The sequence below is a fragment of the Papilio machaon genome, chromosome 25 (assembly GCF_912999745.1).
Source record: "Papilio machaon chromosome 25, ilPapMach1.1, whole genome shotgun sequence".
In the NCBI taxonomy this organism is placed as follows: domain Eukaryota; kingdom Metazoa; phylum Arthropoda; class Insecta; order Lepidoptera; family Papilionidae; genus Papilio; species Papilio machaon.
In genome coordinates, this window is record NC_060010.1 from 717,302 (window position 1) to 740,603 (window position 23,302).

The window sequence follows — 23,302 nt, forward strand, 5'->3', positions numbered from 1 at the left end:
TTTAATAAGGCTTGTTATATGACAAAGTAATTTTAATACATACAATGGAGTTAATTTTAGTTAAGGAATTTGTATTTATTTGAAGTATTAAAATACATTCCTAAATATATTTCTATTTTTATCATCATCAGCTCACTATATGTCCCCACTGAGGAGCTCGGAGCTTCACTAAGTTAGGGTGACTAGGCCATAGTCAACCACGCTAGCCAAGTACGGGTTAGTTGACTTCACACATTTCTTTGAATTTCTTTTCAAATATGTGCAGCTTGCATCACGATGTTTTACTTGACCGATACTTGTCATTCTTGAAATAATTACTTTAGATTAAGTATCTTTTATCTTATAAATGAAGAAAGGTTTTTCCAATTCTAATAATTTCATTTGTCTATCCTCGGCGGTATTTCCAAACCAGTACGACTTAGGGTCCTTTAAGAAGCAAGCGTATATTTCTTAAATGTCGGTAACGCATCTGCAATTCTTCTAGTGTTGCGGTTGTCCGTGGGCGTCGATGATCACTTTGGTGTTCCCACAACTCGTTTGCCTCCTTCTATTATAAAAAAAATCGCATAACACTAAACTTTCAATGTATTTTTGTCAATTCATTTTAGAGTTATTAACATTGCACTATAGATTAGGTTCTTTTACGTATTATTTAACCTATTAAAGAAAATATCTTTATATCTCACGATTAGAGAACAAAGCCTACACAATCAAAACTAATTCTCCGAGCGGTATTAATTCAGAACGCGTTATTAACTCGGGAGCCACAATCCAACATTAGTAGTTTCCGTGGCACCTGAACTAACAACTTATCTAAGCACGTATTTCTAAGTACCCTCACAGGAGGGTGTATAATTTCATTGTATTTATATACTATCAGTTGCCCGCTACTTTGTATTCACAGAAAAAAAGTTACCTTATAATATGCCTGCATTCATCAGCTATCTTCTCGTCAATACCCGTCAAAATCTTCTTGCAATAGTCTCGAGTGTTACTAATGTTGATAAACGCAAGCTCGGTTTATTTTATTTTATAGTATTCTATTCTGTTGGTATACAAGACACGTGTCTTTGAGTAAAGGTGTTGTCACAGTCTTGTAATAACAAACAAGCTATTGGTTTAATAATTATTTCTAATTGTTCATTACAACTGTCCATATAAATAAAAATTAAAAAAAGAAGGTTTTTTAATCAAATATAAACTCGGATAACTGTTCAAGATTTAACTGTTATAAAATCAAAAATGGCATTATTCAACAGTATTTAACTTTTTCAATTTAAAGAAAAACAAAAAATAAACATCGCAACTTTTTTATTAAAAAAAAAACATGTTCTATAAAACATGAATAAACTAAAATCACTCTAGTGTATTGCACCTTTATAAACCACTTGTCTTTATAATTGACGTTGACAAAATACACTGCCTTATAATTGAGTACTCAAGTTACACTTGTGAACAGAACTGTACACGAATTTGTTGAAGATATAAAAATATTGGAGCTTATTGTGATAGTGTCACAGTGTTTTTGTTGGCGAATGTATTTCTAATTTATATTATAAAACATGATACGAAAAAATATACTACCTTTTGACGATGAATTAATAGTCGATATGACAGTTAATGTTATCCATATTATTACTTCGAATCCACACCACTGCTATAAACTTAGCCAAGATACATATAAATACTAGCTGTCGCCCGCGACTCCGTCTGCGCGCAATTAAAAAAAAACTTAATAAGGGTATGAAAAGTAGATAGAGGCCAATTCTCAGACCTACTGAATATGCAAATAAAATTTCATAAAAATCGATCAAGCCGTTTCCGAGGAGTATGGTAACGTTGTGATTCGAGAATTTTATGTATAAGATTAAGTAAATAATTAATAGTTGAGTGTACTCCGCACCCGAGGACAAACCAAGTATATGGCCAAATTTCTTTTTAATTATAACATTTTAATATTAAAAATAATTGCAATAAAATGGCGAAAATCAATTAGGCACAAAATACAACGTCTTATAGCCAGTCCATTTATATAGGTCAGTACTATTACCTCTTATTACATAAACATGTGTTTTGGTTAAGGAAAAATCTCTTGAATTATTACTATAATTAATCATACTTTCTCAAGATAAGGATAAAATCTGAGATGAGAGTGAACAATCGGCCAAAGATCCCTCATTCATGTTGCCAAATTTATTCATAACATCCCTCTAGTGGAGGTCCAACGCGTAGCCCTTTTATGAAGATTGCAAATCATTTGTATAAAGATTCTCAAATAATCTAAGAAATAAAAAGTTGAAAAAAAATTGAGTCAACAAAGCAAAGAATACTTTTAGTAGTTTTTTTAGTATAAAACTAGCTTTTACCCGCGACTCCGTCCGCGCGGAATAAAAAAAATACACACAAGATAAAAAAGTTCCTATGTCCGTCTCCTAGTTCTAAGCTACCTCCCCATCAATTTTCAGCTAAATCAGTTTGACCGATCTTGAGTTATAAATAGTGTAACTAACATGACTTTCTTTTATACATATAGATATCTGTATTCAAAAGTTTCATCATTTACCAATTTAATATAATAGAAAATATTGAAAATAGAATACACAAGTAAAGCTTCGAACATGTTTTGTATGGACAAAAACTATTAATTGATAAACTGTTGTTCGCGTTATCGTCATCGCAGAAAAAAAGTATTATGCTCCCATGCATCAGCCAAGCCATTTCGAAAGTTTTTTTTATTATACGTGGCAAACGAGCAAGCGGCCACATGAATTCGCCGAAATAGCGAAGCGACCGCTGCCCATAGACATTCGCAATTGCAGATGCGTTGCCTACCCTCAATCGCCGAAGGAGGAGACGCACAAAAAGAGAATATTTAACCTTCCTATGCATCTCCTCCTCCATCAAATCCACAGCCCCTTCCCATCCTTTCCTTATAAGAAAAGGGTGGGAAGGGAAAGAGGACTTAAAATTAGGCCTCCGGTACCACACTCATCAGACGAAATGCGGAATTACTTCCACTTCACGCCTCACGCCACTGTTGAGTTACCCTGAACAAACGAAGACTTGCAGATAGATAAAAAGATTTTTTTTTTCGTTTTAACCATCGTAAACATATGATGTTTGGGATATACGATTTTTTATGAACATTACATAAAAATACACTAATTTTATTATTTGTATTAATTCTTTTTAATAATTTAATATTTCCTTCAAAAAAAGTGACCATTTTCATTAATCAAAATTCATGGTCGTATAAATTAGTAAAGCATCAATTTAAAATTCACAGCGAGAATATCCATTTGGTAGAGATGGTATTTTTTTTCCTTAATTTTCAGCTAGAAGCGGAATTTTTATGAAATAGTACTCAGTACTCTCTACGGAATGACTCAGTGAATCTTTTGAAAGTATATTCATATCTAAAAATTTAATGCCTTATAAAATATTTAATGCTTTATTAATGTATAATTTTTTAAACATACTTTTATTTACTTTTTGTACGTAGTGTTTTATTTATTAAAAAAAACTTTGTAACATAATTCTAATACATATGTAAAACAAAATTACTTATATATTAAACTAGCTTTTACCCGCGACTCCGTCCGCGCGGAATAAAAAAAAAAAGAAAACGGGGTAAAAATTATCCTATGTCCGTTTCCTGGTCCTAAGCTACCTGCTCACCAATTTTCAGTCAAATCGATTCAGCCGTTCTTGAGTTATAAATAGTGTAACTAACACAACTTTCTTTTATATATATAAGATTGTACAACAATGTCTTTTTTTACAATAAAAAGATTAATATGGTTCAAACAGTAAACATAAAAAGGTAAAAATATTACCAAAAAAAAGTATAAATACATATAGTCATCAATAATAAAATCAAACACCGAATTTAAAGTAAATTTATAACCAGACTAGGAATATTACAAACTGTCAGAAAATTGTGAACTGTTTGCATTAAGTTTTTGCGCAATTAGGCAACAAAATTTTATTAATTGACAAAAAAAAAAGAAATCAGTAAACGTCGCTGAAAATTCGCTTCATGTAGTTGAAACTATATCTAAAGTATTAATTTTGTTGTGCATAATAATGTTTCAAGTTCCAACTTACGACTTATAAGCACATAGGCCGTGGACCGCACGACTAAGTGACATTACTTGACTTGGTGCTAGGAATAATCAAGTTAATCTCTCCAATAATCTACTCGACGAAGTTACAGACTGTTGGACCTCAGGGGTAAAGTTACAATATCAAACGAAAGGATTATTCTAAAGATATTAAATATTAAAGCCTCTAATTCGGCGAATTTGCTAAAGTTAAATGGACGCGTAGCATTTCGTAGAGGGCTACGTTATGGTGTAGATAGCTTTGAAGTAGATGTCTGTTATGTCTAATTTGAAATTTTAGATATTTTTTTTTTCATAATCGTTTTTATATACAAATAGTCTTAAAATGTCTATCTGTACACGTACGTGTCATACCTCTTGAAAAAAAACATAGATTAATATGTTTTTTTAGTAGCCGACTTCAAAAAGAAGGAGGTTATTTTGCACAACAAGATTCACGTCAGACTGGTGAAGAATTCTGATCAAATGATCAAAAGAAATGTATGCGTTTTGAAAATCCGTTAACTCGTGTAGAATCAATACATAGTATAAAACAAAGTCGCTTTCGCTGTATGTCCGTATGTATGCTTAGATCTTTAAAACTACGCAACGGATTTTGACGCGGTTTTTTTTAATAGATAGAGTGATTCTTAAGGAAGGTTTGTATGTATAATAAATGCATAATATAGTAGAGAAACACTGATAAATTTAAAGGTTTCTAATGTGAACGCTGTGAACGTTGTGTATAAGGACATTCTGTAGTAGGTATATTTTGCATTGCACCCGTGCGAAGCCGGGGCGGGTCGCTAGTAATTAATATATGTGAAATATAATGTAGTATAATAAAAAGTATATATATGTAGTTTAATATTAAAGCTAACTTAAATAATTATCTTTGAAATACATCATTTCTACAGTAAAACGTTAGCCCAGAATAAGATAATTTTCTCTTTACTATCATTTATCGAGATATCTCGGGCTTCAAATGAAAACAGTGTATTCGAGAGATATTTACTTAGACTATACATTTCGAATTCGTAATGGCGTCTTCTTATTAAAATTTTGTTACGAACCAAAGAGATTTACAGTACAAACCACGGGGAGTATTCCGAAGAACGATTTTCATCATCGGATGACACGAAAGACCACCAAGTATCATCCACACCACCTGGATGGCTGGCACTCCACTACGGTGCGATTTTCTGTCTTGCACAGCCGTGTTGCGGAACGATCTGTTCTCGGCGGTATTTCCAAACCAGTGCCTTCTCAAAGGTCGGCTTCAGCAGTTCCACTGGTGTTAGTGGATGTCCATGGGCGTCGATGATTAACCTCGATATACCCGCAGCGCGTTTTCCCCCCTTTTCTTATAAAAGAATAAAATAATAACATATTCTCAAATTGTTGTAACTTTCGTGAGACATTGCAACTAATTAATATACGGCTAACACTTAAGCCACATTAGACGTATGTTATTTAACTTACATCTTTGTAGAAAATAAACATCCTGTATTTTAAGCTTGTAAATCCGTACAGTTGAGTACATGTTGGACACATCAAAATGTTTTCATATTCATATAGTGTTTGTAAATTAAATTTAAACCGGGGGCCTTAGGTAATGTAATTTCTGTAAGGTTTAGAACTGACCCCGGCTCTTTCAGGATACATTTAAGGGTTGAATTGAATTAAGGGACGGAGGTAATCTGTTTAAGGCGCATTAAGGTAATAACATTTTATTTTATATTAAGAGAAAAGAAAAAAAATGCTTAAGATCAAGTAAATTAAATATTAATATCAGCTTAATTTATCATTAATTATAGAATAGAAACTGTTTAAAAAACAATTATCTATATATATAAAAGAAAGTCGTGTTAGTTACACTATTTATAACTCAAGAACGGCTGAATCGATTTGACTGAAAATTGGTGGGCAGGTAGCTTAGAACCAGGAAACGGACATAGTATAATTTTTATCCCGTTTTCTATTTTTTATTCCGCGCGGACGGAGTCGCGAGTAAGAGCTAGTTAATTATAGAATAGGAACTGCTTTAAAAACATAATATTAGTAATATAGTATCTTTGTATATGACAGATAGACAGATTGTTGTTGCAGTTTCAATAGCACTAGTCGAAACAGGATACGTAACTCCATACAAAGTTAGTAGACCCATTGGATTAAAGTTTAGTTCGTGTTGTCCTGTCTATTTAAACATATGTTGAATATCTGCTTAAATTTAATTTTCCAAGCACATTGCCTTTATGAGAAATCAAGAGTTCAATTCAAAGCGTAATTTTAATTACCGTTGTTTTAAATTATTTTAAACTAGTACAATAACAGTAATATTCTTGCCGTTTATACGTTCGCCAGACTTATGCAAAATCGGTGATCTGCCTCCGGTACTTCCTCAATGAATAATTTAAATATAGAATTAAGTTAGAAAATGGACAGGACTTTAATAGAAGGAAGAACTAGTGATGTACCAATACTTTTCAAACTATCGACAATTTTTATCCGAGTGACTTAGAAAGGATATATTTTTCTTGTGTACATTAATATACGATTTGTTTCATACTAACTATTAGTTTCCACTGTCAAAAAACTTGTATATGTTTAAAAGAAAAGATACAACAATATAAATAAATACAAATTTATTCTTTCCTACATAGTCTCTTGTGTATTATATAATCTGTTTATCGTTGGTTAACAGTTTTTGGCCTTTATAGATAAGAAATAATCTTTAATTTATGCAAATGTTGTAGAAACAGATAAAATTAACATTAAATAAAATGTAAAATAGCATTAGTGGAGTTTAACACATTTTTGAAGATGCCACAATATGAATAGTTTTTAATGTTTCAAATAACTATCGATATTTATTTATCGATAAGTAAAATTAATGTGTAATCTTCACCTTAATCTCACACTCATTATCTCCCTCTTTTTAACTCAATGAAGAGCTCAGATTGTACTATTCTTCCAGATAACTCTATTAGTTGTCATATATAATTTGAATCCCTTTTTGTATCCTGTACGCATCTATCCTTTCACAAAATAAACTCGTACTTTCTTCCACTTCCCGTGTAGCCGAACCCTATTTATCTAATATATAAAATTCTCGTGTCACAGTTTTCGTCACCGTACTCCTCCGAAACGGCTTGACCGATTCTCATGAAATTTTGTGAGCATATTCAGTAGGTCTGAGAATCGGCCAACATCTATTTTTCATTTTTTTTTTAACTGCGCGCGGAAGGAGTCGCCGCCGACAGCTAGTAGCTTTATATCACTTGAAAAAAACCTGATGCAGTAATAAATAATTTAATAAAATATACCAAGTTATATTTAAATAAAAAAAAAACATATTTTATAAAATAAAAGATAATTTATCGATAAACATAAGAACATCACTATTGAGTGTAGTGGCCGGGTTATGATAAAACCCCTCTTCATTATGATCCCGAGCTTAATCAGATGAACCCGGCTAATGTCGACTCCACGGTACTCACAGTTCCGCCACTCCTGATCTTTCTTAACTTTCATTTCTCAGTTTTAATTTGATATCATCTTCTTTGTGTTCTCTCCTTATCTTGTTTGAAATTTTCTACTAAACCTCAAGTCCATTTAATTATGTTAATTACTTGAAAATTTAAAGGGCCAACATACACGAACTTAAGCAATAGGTGGCAAGCGTTTAGTTTGCAATCGCCTTCAAAATCACTAATATGGAATGAAAAAGTTTTTTTTTAAATTTGTATTTATAAATTAGTCATTCCATATTTTATGAAAAGAGAATCAGAAATACATTAGAACTAAGCACGCAAATGTCTAAATTCCGTTCAAAAGACAGAACGTTATTTCGTTATCGTAAATCCAAACGTAAGAAGAATTTATTGTTCGAAACTGGTCGTTACGAGGTTAACGAGTTAGGAGGTTATGTTGTAAAAAAGTTTTTATCGCCGCCCAATTAATATAATATTTGAGCCTTAAGCCCTATTTCGGTATTATTGTGGTCGTAAAACTTTTGGACCCTATCATTTATTCTAGAAAGTTTTCTCACTCGAAACAAACTCGAATAAAACTTAGTATCTATAGTATTGTGATAGACGATGTAGAATTAAGATGCGATAGTTTGGAAAACATTTTTAGTGGATAACAATAATTGATGCGTCTTGATTAGATTTAATTTCTAACACGAGTACACATTTTTGGTGGAATTTTAATAAAACTAATTTTTTTAAGCATTAAATTTCTCTAAGAAAAACGAAAGTTATAAATTACTTTAAAAATATTCAGTTGGTTTTTCTTTAATACTATAAATACTAATAATTTTAATAGAAATGTTTTGAAAATTTAAATTTAACAAAATAAATTTCACGTAAAGTTAGATTCGACTTTCAATGGTATGGGTGCTATAGTTTCTTAAGGGTCAAGGGACACGTTTGTGTTACGAATGTTACAGTTCGGAGGTAATTCGACCGCTATTAATATGTAATGAGAACCGAACTAGCCCTAATAGTGATTTTATCTTCAAATTGTTATTAAATGGCCTTTCAAATAAATTAGTTGTTTCTTAAAATATTGGTTACATTTAATGTTTTTTTTTGCAACATTGCAACTAACTGTTCGGGTGAGATAGGCATTGATTTCGAGTCTCTATCGTATAGCATACTTTCACATATATTATATAGTCATATTTTATGTAACGACAAAGTTATCCCGTTGGACATAACCAATGCTAAGCCACTAGCGTCCCTCTGTTCTGTCATAATTTTTTCTTTGATGCAGTTTTCCATGACTGTATTTTTTAATAGCTCTTGTAACAAAATGACTTTCAAATAATTAACTATTCTTTACTTAAATAACGGTTGCTTTAAATTTTTTCTTGTGTTGTTGCTGGAGACAGGGATAAGTTTTTAATCTTACGTACTTTAATCCGACTGTCTGTCTGGAGGAGCGAGGCACCGGGTTACTGGAAGCTATTTCTTTTTATCTTACGTTAAAGGATTAGAGGGTGACTGTTGCTATGTGTGAGGCAAAGAATTTTCTATAGTCATACAAGGATATCTTAACCAGCGAGATAGGCGCTGCTATCGTAGTTGGTTTTAAAATATACATATAACACCTGCTAAGTCAAACAGAATGACAAAAAAAAACTTGAGAGGTGTCAAGAGACAACCGGATGGAACGAAGTTCCTTTCGATTAATTAGTGAAAGAATTGTAATATTTTTTTTTATTTTTTTTTTAAGTCGCGACACCACACTGTTCAATGCGAAATAGAAATGAAAATATCTGGCTTGCTTTTTATAAGAGGGAGAGAGACAGACAGAGAGAACATGCGACGCCGCACAGCTTACAATAGCTTACTATAGCAAAAAGTGTCGTGACAACTTTTCGTAAGAATTTTTTCCGTCTAGCCCCCTTTCACAACGCGCGATAAGGAACTTCGTTCCAAAATCACATGACAGCTACAGTATAAAGAGGATTTTGAGACATCTTTTTACAGGCCCTACCGGTGCAGATATCCTTGTTGGTCTATACTCGTATCATAGTATGAAATATTTAACAGTAATAGCTTTATTTTCACTATTATGGCGCTGACGGTTACAGTTGGTAGTAGTGTTGAGGATTCATAATAATAATAATTTTAATACTGTCATTTCCAAGCAATAACACACATATAGTTATCTCTTTTTTTCCAAATAAAATGAAAGGAATGACAATATGTTGTGTAAAGCAATGGAAACTCATTATTACAAATAGGATTCGAAACATAACAAACATTGTACAAAGTATTATTGATTCACTCAACATTGTTTTTAATTTTCAATATCGTTTGAAAATGGAAAACTCGGTTAACATTATATAATTTATTCTTTAACGTTCATTACGAATCTAACGACCCAATCTATACACCAATTACACTTCGTTTGTTTACGTCGCTAAAATTTGATCCTTTGATTTTTAAGAGACAGAACCTGTTAAGCATTTCCTTTTACCTATTAAAAAAGAACAATATGTGTATCAGTGAGTGAAACATTATGATTAACTTATATAGGAATGGCTAAAACACTCACGTACTCGTATATATGTCCGGTGTCGGCACCGACTAGTTTCTAGTTAGTTCAGTGTGAGCGACGGGCTGCGTCCGCGAATTAATACCAGTCCCACTCACTCTGATGAAGGGCCCCCGATGGGCTCGAAACTAGTCGGTGCCGACACCGGATATGTACGTGAGTGTTTTAGCCATTCATATATAAGTTAGTTTCAATTTTAGTTTACTTTAAGCGTGATTTGCACATGTGTGATTGATTTAACTCACACCCTCAAAAAATAGTAGAATGTATTTAGTCTAACGCTCTTTGCCTAATCCATTTCTCTATAGTCAAAGTTTAAAGATGAACTTTGTAAAGAGGTTACAGGGGGTAACAAAATGTAGGCACGAAAATAATTAAATTGCAGAACGAAATTAAAGTGATTCCATTTTATTCGGAATTTCGATTGTCAAGTTGTAAAATCTTCAATTTGTAGACACAGGTCGGACATTCGTATTTCGGCGATGGCCGTTATAAATAACTGATGAATAGCTCTGTAAAGCTAGGACGCCATTTTGATTAAATTCATGAAATGACCTTTTACTGCTACACTCAGTCGTCGAATGGTCACTAAGGGCTTTATTATTATTAAGTTTTATAAGAAATTTTCACTTAAAGTCTACTTAAATATCCTTCAAACGTCTCAGAGCATGTCATTAATTATTTCATTGTTATATTGGAACGAAGTTCCTTATCGCGCGTTGTGAAAGGGGGCTAGACGGAAAAAATTCTTACGAAAAGTTGTCACGACACTTTTTGCTATAGTAAGTATGTTAACGACGAATGAGCGCTACTTCACCATGGCAACGACGTGACAATATATAACGAAAATTCATAGAAATAAAATGTACTTCTTGTGAAGACTTAAGTTTTTTATTCATAGAATATACATTGGTTCCTTCACTAATTAATCGAAAGGAACTTCGTTCCATCCGGGTGTCCCTTGACACCTCTCAAGTTTTTTTTTAAATGATCACTAACTTTTTTTACAAGTTTTATAATAACTTTTAGTCACTGATTAAGAAATAGCGTTTAGCAAACGTCGTTCGTACGAGATATGTTTATAACACCTAATGATACTAAGATTTTCACGTATGAAAAAGAACTCACGTTCCCACCGAGGGACTCGGAATATACTCTAAGGGGTAAATAGGCCATAGTCAACTAACCCAATGTGGGTTGACTTCACACATATCTATGAATTTCTTCTCAGATATCAACTTTAAATACATAGTTATCTCTGTTTCGGTCCATAGTTACTGCACTTTGTATCAACATGTTCGCGCAGAAAGCATGAAAGCTACTTTAAAATAATGTCCTAGCAGCGTCGCAACATACTTCCGCCTTTTACCAACATTGGACGGAAATCATATTGTCCTATATTCTGATACTAACTACGACGTTTAATTGTTCCGGTAGGATAGATAGTTAAAAGTTTTAATATGCGTATGTGGTTTATTATTGAATATTTATACTAAATTTAAACCTAACCCATATTTCTAAATAACTGCCACTTGTCTCATCACTCCTTTGTTGTTTTAACAAATTTATATCTTCTAACTTATTAAAGCTTTCGTGAGATATTATTTTACACTAATTAAATATCACGGCTTAACTCACGTGTACGACTCACGTCACGACTAGATTCAGAACCGTCGGGGGTCCTATAGGGGGATTGGATTAGAATCAATATCTCCTAGTATATTAGATTTAAAAACTATAAATTTACACTTAATAAAACTACGAAGAGTATAGAGATGTTACAATAGTAATATTTTTATCGTTGTACATCTCTTTAGATTCTCTTATTAGTAGTGAATCGCTAATTGATAAGGTCGATAAATTCCTTAAGACAAGTTCCTTCGTATTCCCCTCACGCACAAGTCTGTAGCAAATGGTTGCGACTTCTATTTAATTCGCTCTAATAAATTACCGACGAATCGTATTCGAATACGTAATCTAAACGTTTTCGTACACCAGCGCCGGGTTCGCAAATACGCAATCGTTGAAACTTACATCAACGCTCTCGATGTTCGATTGTTAATTTCCACCTAATATAATTCAATATTCTGAATATATCTCAAAAAATTTAATAGGTGATGCTTAAAATCTAATATATAAAATTCCCGTGTCGCGGTGTTTGCAGTTAAACTCCTCCGAAATGGCTTGCCCGATTCTTATGAAATTTTGTGAGCATATTCAGTAGGTCTGAGAATCAGCCAACATCTATTTTTCATACCCCCCCATTTAGTTTTTTTTTAACTGCGCGCGGACAGAGTCGCGGGCGACAACTAGTATCTGATATAAATAGGAAAGATTTGATTGCATTAAATAGGCGCCTAAACTACTCAACCGATTTGAAAAATTCTGTCACTGTTTGGAAGCTACACTATTACTGAATGGCATTGGCTATATTTATTACTATATTTTTCTTAATTCCGCACGAATGAAGTCACAGGCAATTGCTAGTATTTATACATACAAGAATCAAATGAAATCTCACGCTTCAATATTGGTCAAAGCTACAAGAGGTCATAATGACACGCATTCCAAAGAGATTAATGGAGTTACTAATGTAGTATTCTATTGCCCATATTAAATATCTACTAGGCTGTGTTATCTCTTCCCTGTTATGTTAGTATTCAGGTGGATGCAAGAAATCTGTTTAGGCCGTCTCTACATACGCTAAGCTGACTCCTTTTTCTGCATTTCTCTTTAAATTATTATCGTAAATTTGTGCTGTGTTTTCCCTTGTGTGGTAATAAATATGTATCTTTCTTTCTTTCATATCTATCTATATATATAAAAGAAAGTCGTGTTAGTTACACTATTTATAACTCAAGATCGGTCGAACTGATTTAGCTGAATATTGATCGGGAGGTAGCTTAGAACTAGGAAACGGACATAGGAACCTTTTTTATCTTGTGTGCATTTTTTTTTATTCCACGCGGACGGAGTCGCGGCTAAAAGCTATCTATATATATAAAAGAAAGTCGTGTTAGTTACACTATTTATAACTCAAGATCGGTCGAACTGATTTAGCTGAATATTGATCGGGAGGTAGCTTAGAACTAGGAGACGGACATAGGAATCTTTTTTATCTCGTGTGCATTTTTTTTTATTCCGCGCGGACGGAGTCGCGGGTAAAAGCTAGTTTATTTTAAAAGTAGATATTTAAAGTAACGATAAAGGTGTACTAGTATCGAGGCAAATTGTATCCTAACCCTCTATGTTAGTTAGAAAACTTAATTAAAAGTACTATGACAGTACGTATAGAATTTCCGCATCAATGAATTGATAGCTGACGATATTTCTACGTCACGTATACACATGGAAAAGATTTATCACTGCCCACAACCATTTATCTTGTCTATTGATTGCCACCTGATGTTGTCATGTGACAATGCGGGGATGGAATGCGGATACTCTGTCGTTTCATTGTTATAGTTCACAGAAGGAAAGCCGTAAGACATTGTAGTAGTTCTGTTCTAGAATTAGCTTTATACATACTAATTATTTAACTAGATCTAGATTTGATTGCTTGGTTAACAATAAAGTATGATTTTTTTAAATTATATTGATGTAAATTAATTGTTTACAGGTAAAGGGTTATTCGTACTTATTGAATTACTGGTAAGTTATTTTTTTAACATAGCTTTAAATTTTTACTACTAACTGTGAGTTTCTGAGACCAAAATATCTTTATAAAACATATAGGGAGTAAATTAAGAAGTATGGGCTGAAGGCATGTATTAAAGAGAAAGATGTAGAGAAAGGTAGAGAATTTTTAGTTTAATAAAATATGTCTAGATAAATAAATTACCTTTAATAATTTTAATTAGTCTTGAGCGTATTTAGAAAGAAAGAAAGGTAAAAAGAAAGAACCGTAAAGAAAGACACACTTTACGGTCCCTGCGCTGATTTTCAGCTGGGACTTTTAAAAACAAACAAACAATGATGTGTGAATTATTCTAGCCCAAGAAAAGTAAATTTCAGTTTATTAACACTTAGCTTATATTAATTTAATTAGTAGTAAATTTAACTAACATAAAATAAACTGCATCCGTATAAACGTTGAGAAGTTTTTCTATCGATTTTCTTTACTTCGCGAAGTAAATAGCCTCGGATAAGTTTAAGTTGTGTTCAAGTGGTTAACAAGACCGCAACTTACTTCTAAACATTTTTAACTAGGCGCTCAAGTGCTGTCTATTACACGTTCCAAGTTTTATTTAAGATTACAGCACACAAACGCGAAAGCGATGAAAAAAACTGGAACGTAAGTAACTTCTAACTGCCGAACTTTGTAATGGATGCTTAATATCGAATAATATCTTATTTATTTTTTACTTTGATTGTCCTCTAAACAATAGATCTGTTTTTTCCATTGCCATAGTCCTCTGGTCTCTAAAATTTGATTTATTTATAAAATATAATATAAAGAGAGTCTGTGGCTCAGGGGTTAAGCACTTGTCTTGCAATCTGCACGTCTTGGGTTCGAATCCCGCCATGTATCAATGTGATTTTCGATTTACATATGTACATTTATTCGACGTTCTTACGGTGAAAGAAAACATCGTGATGCACATATCTGAGAAATGCAATGATATGTGTGAAGTCAACCAGCACTTGGCTATAGTTGACTATGACCTAGTCACCCCTAACTTAGGGTAGGCTTCGAGCCCCTCAGTGGGGACGTCTTTTAGCTGATGATGATAAAATATAATACCTTGTCAGTTTGTACGTGTTTAAGTTAATTGCTATTTAATATGATAATTACTTTCCGAAGATCCGTTATGTTAAAGTTATTAAGAAATTAGCAGAAGGCCGGCAACTTTTACAACCGCCTTAGTCGTAAAAGAAGCGTAAAAACTCTTTCTAATGATGTTATAATGTCTGGGGCCTTCGGAGTTTGTGTTCGGAAAAATCTGCATTAGCTCTGCTCGTAAACTTACTGTCATTAATATTGGGAACGTTTTCGTCGTCTTTTTTACGATTTATTTTTAAATTTAAAAATGTTTTTGTATACATTTTTATATGTTTAAAAAATTATTATTACAGAAAATAATCTGAATGGATGGATGGATAGATAGATAGATAGATTGATGGATGTTTGTTTAAAGGTATCTCTAGAACGGCTCAACAGATCTCGATGAAATTTGGCATAGATGTAGATCATAGTCTAGAAGAACACATAGGCTACTTATTGTATTTTTTTAATACCGCGCGGACGGATTCGTGGGCCACAAGTAGTACAACAATATACCAAATAATTAATAGTATACTAAATAATTTATATTAGTCATAACTAAATAAAAAAATAAACAAAAAATAAAATGCAACATTTCGAGGCAATTAGAATTTAACTTGCCTTAAAATGTTTCATCGTTCCGTTGGCAACCTATCATAGCCGGCAATGTTTGAATATTTAACCCGACTAAATTATAATAACAAATTGGATTTTATAATGGATCAAACTCAATTTACATTTGTGATGAAATAAAAAAAAAACCATAATATTTTATTAGCGGCCGCGCACATAATTAACGCCCTCTGGCGGGCCTCGGGTCAAATGGCAGCGTATTAATGTGTCAAATACACTCTTATTACATTGACTTTACGAATTGTTACGTAAATATTGCTCTAAAAATAACACTAAACGTTTTAATATATTAAAGCAAAATTCGTTGTAACATATTTTTTACTCTAGTTTTAAATTCAAGTGAGTCAAATCATTTGACCTATTTTAATTAAATCAAAAATTTAAATGGGGAAAACTGGTTCAAATGTTGTATATTGAAAAAAAAATATAGTCAAATTGACTCATACTCGTACAGAGTCACTAAATGGTGACTTAGGCGCTCTTATTATAAATTTTTCACACCGAGGGGCACCACTATATAACCATTTATTGACTGACCGCGAAAAAAAATGTATTATTGATTTTCAATGTTAATAAAAGTTTAATCGTCACAGGTTAACCTAAGTCAGGAGTGACTAGGTGACTAGTGACTAATCAAACACGCTGGCCCATTGCTGGTTGGTTGATTTTACGCATATCTTTCAATTTCTTAGTAAATATGTACAGTACGTTGGATAAATGTACATATTTAAATCGACAAACTCATTAGTACATGGCAGTATTTGAATCCCGAACCTGTAGATTACAATTCAAGTACTTAACCCCTAAGCCAGCTACCCTCAAATAAGATTTATAAAGATAAATCTCATCTGAGGAACTTAAGAAAAACAACAAAGAGCTCTCCGTACGTGAAGTAATAAAGACTAGTATTTATGACGGCAAGTGTAAAAATGTTTTCAACAGGTAATTTATGTTCCAAGACATATTCCTGAAAGTCGCTCGAGGAATGCTTTATTTCTGATGTGTAAAGAAAATAAAGAAATTCTATTGTAGTATTAAATACAGTTGAGGATGTTTATTTCCTACATATTTCGGAGAAATGCTATTGGATCGAAAATTTGTCATAGCAACATATATGTAGATCGACAAACTTATCTGACCCGGTGGTCATAAGTCAAATTACAATAGCTCAATAGCAGACAAAAAAAGTGTTCCAAGATTGTTGTCTGATAACTGTCTTGTCTTGTCTTTTGTGTTATTTACTTAATTTAACCGCAATTATAGCGCCTCCATCACAGGGTCAGAAAAGTTTATAGCACTTTATTTAAGCATTTCATTCATTCATTCTTTCATCATCAGCTCACTATACGTCCCCACTGAGGGGCTCGGAGCCTACCCCAAGTTAGGGGTGACTAGGTCATAGTCAACCACGCTGGCCAAGTGCGGGTTGACTTCACACATATTGAATTCTTCTCAGATATGTGCAGGTTGCATCACAATGTTTTCCTTCACCGTAAGAACGTCAGATAAATGTACATATGTAAATCGAAAATCGAAAAAACACATTGGTACATGGCGGGATTCGAACCCTGGACCTGCAGATTGCAAGTCAAGTGTTTTTAAGCATTTGATACACAACAATCATAAATTGAAATTTAATTGCATTTTAACAAGAAGTAAATTAACAATCGAACCGGTTGAAAGCGCATAACATCAAATTTTAAATTAATATACAAGTTTTTGATTGATTGTGTCCGGTTTGATAATATCTTTATGTTTTTTTTACATCCTGCCACACGCAGACTCGGTCACAAGAGCATATTATCTATTCATTTTTAGTTAGATTTCTATACTAGCGGTCGCCCGCGTCTATCAGTGCAGAATTTTAAAAAAGTAGACTATAATATTCCCGCGTGTATCACCCGTACATGTCCCGTGAAAATCGTTCTAGTCGAATACCGAAACAGTTTACTGGAACAAACTCGACATTGCGAATGGACGTACAGAGAAACAAACATTTTCATTTGTCAGCTACGTAAACCATATGTACGAAATATTTTTTTTCGATATTAAAGACACTCCAATTTTATTAACATGATCAATAGATAATAAGATGGACACATAAACAAGAAGTATAGAAACAAAGTGAAGACGTTAGAGATGTATGGAAGTTTTTATTTTGTTAACGCTGGGAATGCATTTGCGTACTTCGTCCGAGCTGCGGGGAGAGCAGGGACGGCTTTGTGTGGGACTCCTGGCCTTGGGATTTAGGCCAGTATATACACTAAACTCCACGGTGTTCTTCGCCTAACCGGGCCGTCAGGGACTCGACACATGTATGGAAGAGTAGAACATATACCGACCCTCTAAAAGAACAATATTATGATATTCTAATCATTAGCCTTAAATATAGTAAGATTATATGTTTTTTTTTTTAGTGGAAACTTATAATCATAACTTTAATATTGTGAAATAATACGGATGAGAAATATTTGTTAGCAGAAAGATAAGAAGGCGAGTAACAATAAAATCATAAACAAACAAAGCGAGAGAAGAAATAATTTCTTCGAGAAATACACAATTGAAATTCTCATAGTGGCGTTTCTTTCAAACTCACACAACAATTTTCTTCAAGAGGAATTGTTGTTAACGAAATGTTGCAACGAACCCCAACAGGGGTTTAACAGATGGGGGGCGAGAGTCGTGTTTTTCTCTCACATACATTGGAACAAACAAAGAAATTTCTTTTCTTTTCTTTCTGGGTGGCATTCCACAACGACGAGGTTTTCACGAAACTTTCTACCTTGCACAGCCGCGTTGTGGAATACTCTGTCCTCGGCGGTATTTCCAAACAGTTACGACTTAGGGACCTTCAAGAAAAGAGTGTATACCTTCCTTAAAGGCCGGCAACGCATCTGCGATTCCTCTGGCGTTGCGGATGTCCATGGGCGTCGGATCAAATAAATTTCGGTCCGTTGCTCGCTTGCCCCCTTATCCTATAAAAAAAAGGCAGCCCTAGGCCATGATAAGGCAAGTTCACCTCCAATTAGGAGCAAAAAAATACTTATTTTTTAATAGAAATAAATAAAATCTTTAATTTAAATAGTGATTTAATCACTTAAAATAATTCCAACAAATAAATTGGTTTACCTATACAATTTTAATGCATATAAATTTAATCGTTTTTCGTATTTACTTGGAAGAAATCAATTTTGTTTCGTTGGTACGCGAGCGCGTCGACATCCACCCCTAGGGTGGGATATGGCCGGCAAATTTCATTAATGTTCTCACCCTTAAGTGATATATCGAGGTTGTAAGAAAAATTTATTTAATATTCACTAACTATATCAATTTATGATAACATCAGCACGGCAACCAATAAATCTTTTATTTTGGTGGTATAATCTTATATTAAAACTATTTACGTATCTACAATAATTATTTCAATCAAACTTTGTTCACTCCTATATCTCGTTATTAACACTTCCCGCGCGATTCTCTTACTTTTTTTTAATCTAAAAAGGCAAAGGTCTTGGTTGCCAGTATGCCACCTCTTTGGCAGAATGTTTTATTCCGCACTGAACATTAACATAACGATTACTTTTTGTTTTTTTAAACGAAAACGGAACTAACAGTTATAGGATTGCTATAGATAATTTTCATATAAAACTAGTTGTCGCACGCGACTCTGTCCGTGCGGAATTAAAAAAAAACTTTGTTACTAGTCTATGTGTTCTTCCAGACTATGATTTACATCTATGCCAATTTCAGCCAGATCTATGCAGCCGTTTTGGAGATACCTTGTAACAAACATCCATCCATACATTAAAACATTCGTATTTATAATATGAGTATTATATCAATGAATATATAAATTAGAGGAATGACATCACAATATGGCGCGGGTTCAAGCCCATTATTATTTGAAATACAGTAAACTTCAGAAATAAAAATTTCAATTCTTTATTCTTGGATATTTTTCTAACTGACGGTAAATCTAATTACATTCCAATTTCGTTTTGTATCTACATCAAAGCTTCGTATTTTGGCTGTGACCAAACGAACGCCTTGACTGACAAATTAAATTGAAAAAGGTGAGGACTATTTTGACATCTTTTAACCTTTTTTTCTGCTTCTAATTAGTGAAAAAATCGTTTTCGAGAAATTAACGATTTGGAGTTTAAATTGATTCTTTTGTTTCAATCGAATTAAATAAGATTTTGCGTAAGCGAAGCAACAGGGAAAAACATATAGTACTCTATTTTTTTAATGCGAATGAGATAGATAAATATGTTTTTATACAGATATTTCCGTAGGAAACATATGGTTAGTTGATAATTATGATTCAAATTCTGTCTATATTAAATTGCAAACTTTTATTCAAACAATCAGGTTAACTCTACTAGCGCCTTAAACGAGATTTCTATAGCGATCCCCCTTTAACTCTCCCCCCTCTTTGGACAGGGCTATGACACTACACAGTCTCACAGAGGTTCGCAGACCTGTAGCGCCTTTTACAGTTCAGTGCTCTGAGCGGCCGCTCAGCCGTGCTCAGTCGTGCCCACCCCTGACGCCGGCCCTGATAATAAAAACTGACGTTACTCAGTGTGCTCTGCGGAGTCTTTCTAGAGTCCACAAGGTACTGATCATAATTAATAAAATACTAAAACGGTACTAAAAGATTCTAAAGGACAAATCTGTCAAAAGTTTAATATTACGTTCAAAAAGTTAGGATGTTAACTGAACAAACAACGTGAAAAAATATAAAATGGTGTTTGATTATTCTGGGGCGAAGAAAAATCAAATTTAGAATCTAGGGTTCTGTAGTTAAAAAGTTTGAGATTGGCTCGTATAAAAATATATACTCATAAAAAATATTATCCTACTGTCAGTCTGTTAAAAATGTTATACAATGCAAAGATACAGCCGTTTACTAAAAATTAACGGCTATTTAACAATAACAGGTCTAAGAGTTAAAAGTAACTTAATTCAAGCTTAAAAGTTGTGAGATAAGTTTAAAGCTTTCAGTTTATCTAAAGGTACAGGCTCTGATGTTAAGTTATAACTGAATTAGATGTTGTTTCAAGTTTGATAACTTAGTTTCTTAATGTTACATATTTATACACTAAAAGAGGGATAATCTAAAAGGAATAATAAAATTGATCTTATTATTATCGCCATATTTACAACAACAAAACAGATTAGATTAGATTAAACAGTTAGATTTTGCAACAGTGGTAGATCCCGCAACAACAATAGTTGAAATACCACAACGACACAGAAAACAGGCGTGAAATGGAAGCAATTCCGCGTTTCGTCTGAGGAGTGTGGTACCGGAGGCCTAATTTTAGTCCTCTTTGCCTTCCCACCCTTTTCTTATTAGGAAAGGATGGGAAGGGGAAGTGGATTTGGCGGAAGAGGGGATGCATAGGAAGGAGAAATATTCTTTTTTTGTGCGTCCCCTTCTCCGTTGATTAAAGGTAGGCAACGCGTCTGCATTTGCGGATGTCTATGGGCAACGGTCGCCTCGCTACTGTGGCGAACCCAGGTGGTCGTTTGCTCGTTTGCCACCTTATGATATACAAAAAAATAGATTGTGAGAATTTTCTGATTTTTTTTTTTATAAATTTATTTTGAGTAAACTAAAGAAATTAATTCGATGTTCGCTTCATTTACCAAGACTTATCTTATACAACAACGAACATGGAAATAGACCTTTTTCTAATCGATACAATATACGAGTTCAATCTAAACAGGGCCATTATATGGAATAGTTCCGCCCGAGTGAACACCTACTATCGAAAGACATTGTCCGATGTATTTTATCAAGGAAAAATCAATTGGTAATGTCTTAGATTGGGGAAGGAACATTGTTTGATATGATTACGTACTATGTTACATCGTATTTCACAGTTATTTTTCTAGATCTATATATTTGTAAATTGGGTAAACTATTACGATAATCTATATATATAAAAGAAAGTCGTGTTAGTTACACTATTTATAACTCAAGAACGGCTGAATCGAATTGACTGAAAATTGGTGGGCAGGTAGCTTAGAACCAGGAAACGAACATAGGATAATTTTTACCCCGTTTTCTTTTTTTTTTTTATTCCGCGCGGACGGAGTCGCGGGAAAAAGCTAGTATTAAATATAGGAACCGATTATTTTTAATTAATTTTGCGCGTGGTTTTGTGCGCTATTCCAAACAGTATATATCTGTGCTAAATTTTTAACCGTTTTGGAACTAACAGCTAATAGTATCCATCCATCCATTTATCTAAACATTAGCATTTATAATATTAGTAAGAAGTAAGAGACTCTTTGTAAAATTGATAACAAGATGTTGATTTTAACTCGTAATAGATAGATGTTTTAATTTTTTAAATTTTGCACAATAAACTAAAATATTAATACTCGGCTTTAGCGACTTTTGATTGACAAATGCTTTAAAATCACCCTTGTTCCTTTCATCCAGCATTCAAATTGCGTCATTACGATTCCAAAATGCGTCGCGTTTCAAAAGAGTTGCTGTTAAAAAAAAATAAAAAAATGGCACCCATCTGCAAGCACTTTCTTTCGATTAAAATATTCTTTATCAAAATAGCACCACCAGAGGCGGTGTTTCGGTGTAACACACAAAAAAAAAATACAGTCGAATAGACAACCTCCTTCTTTTTGAAGTCGGCTAATAAACAGGTTCCTTGGAAATGCATTTGTTCTATATGTGAGCTTTTTAACGCGTTATAAAAAAGCACCTACGAGGGCTAATTTACATTAAGTAGCGACAGCCTACTGTTATATTTTAATCTAATGGTTGAAGGCTAAAATTCAAATTATTTTTTTTTCTTTTAAATATTGTGTTATAGCATTTTACGTATTACTTTTTGCAATTATAGATTAATTCATATGTTCTTACTGCGGTATTTTGTACGCATTGAGAATACAGCATTTCACATCTTAATAGCATCTTACAAAGAATAATAAACAGTTTAAGAAATATGTTACAAGAAGAATTGCGGCAACGAGAGTAATTTAAAATAAGTATCAATTTTGCAGACTCCATTTGGTACTCATCTAGATTAGTATCCTTCTTTGACTTTTAAGAGACAGGACTAGTCAAGTGTATATTCCCCCTCTGTCAATTGACAACGAAAAAAAAATTCTAACCTTGCTTTTGTAAGTGTGTTAATTTTTGAACTAGTTAAATATACTTATAAAGACATTTCAATTTTTCGTAAATCTCAGAATAATTTGCTCATGTATAATCTTTACCGTATGTTCAAAGAGGTTTTACACATTTTTGTTTGTTATGTTTTTCAATATACGTTTCTACAAAAAGTAAATTATATTTTGAATCGAAACAATTATTTAGTACTAGTTTGCCTAGTCCGATTTTCTATGGTCAAAGGTATCCTTTGAGGTATCCCCGGGGTTCGCGATTGTATACTAATCACTAGCTTGTTTGCTAAAGTGCGTTTTGTATATGTCCTAGTGGGTCCCCGCTTTTAACGTCAGTGCGTTTTGTATCGTGTCGCGGCGTGTCCCGACTGTTAGCGAGCAAAGAAAATAAACAAGGAAATGATCTGATGGCGAATTTCTACTCTCATAACATCAGTAAAACATATTGTGTTTTTAATAATATAATAATGTCAATAAAATTTGTAGAATAGGTTCTACGGTTTCAGAATAAAGCAAAATAAAAATAACGAAAAGGTGAAGTGTTGATCACTTTTTTCGTGCTAAATCTATA

At 33.2% G+C, this 23,302-nt stretch overlaps 1 protein-coding gene across 1 annotated transcript in view; it reads left to right on the forward strand.

The window, feature by feature from the left end:
* The window catches only part of LOC106716866 (protein madd-4), a 251,965-nt gene that overhangs the window by 7,667 nt on the left and 220,996 nt on the right, over positions 1–23,302 (forward strand). Inside the window, exon 2 of the mRNA XM_045684300.1 lies at positions 13,792–13,823. The gene's annotated coding sequence lies outside the window, so the exon portion shown is untranslated. The remainder of the gene's footprint in view (positions 1–13,791; positions 13,824–23,302) is intronic.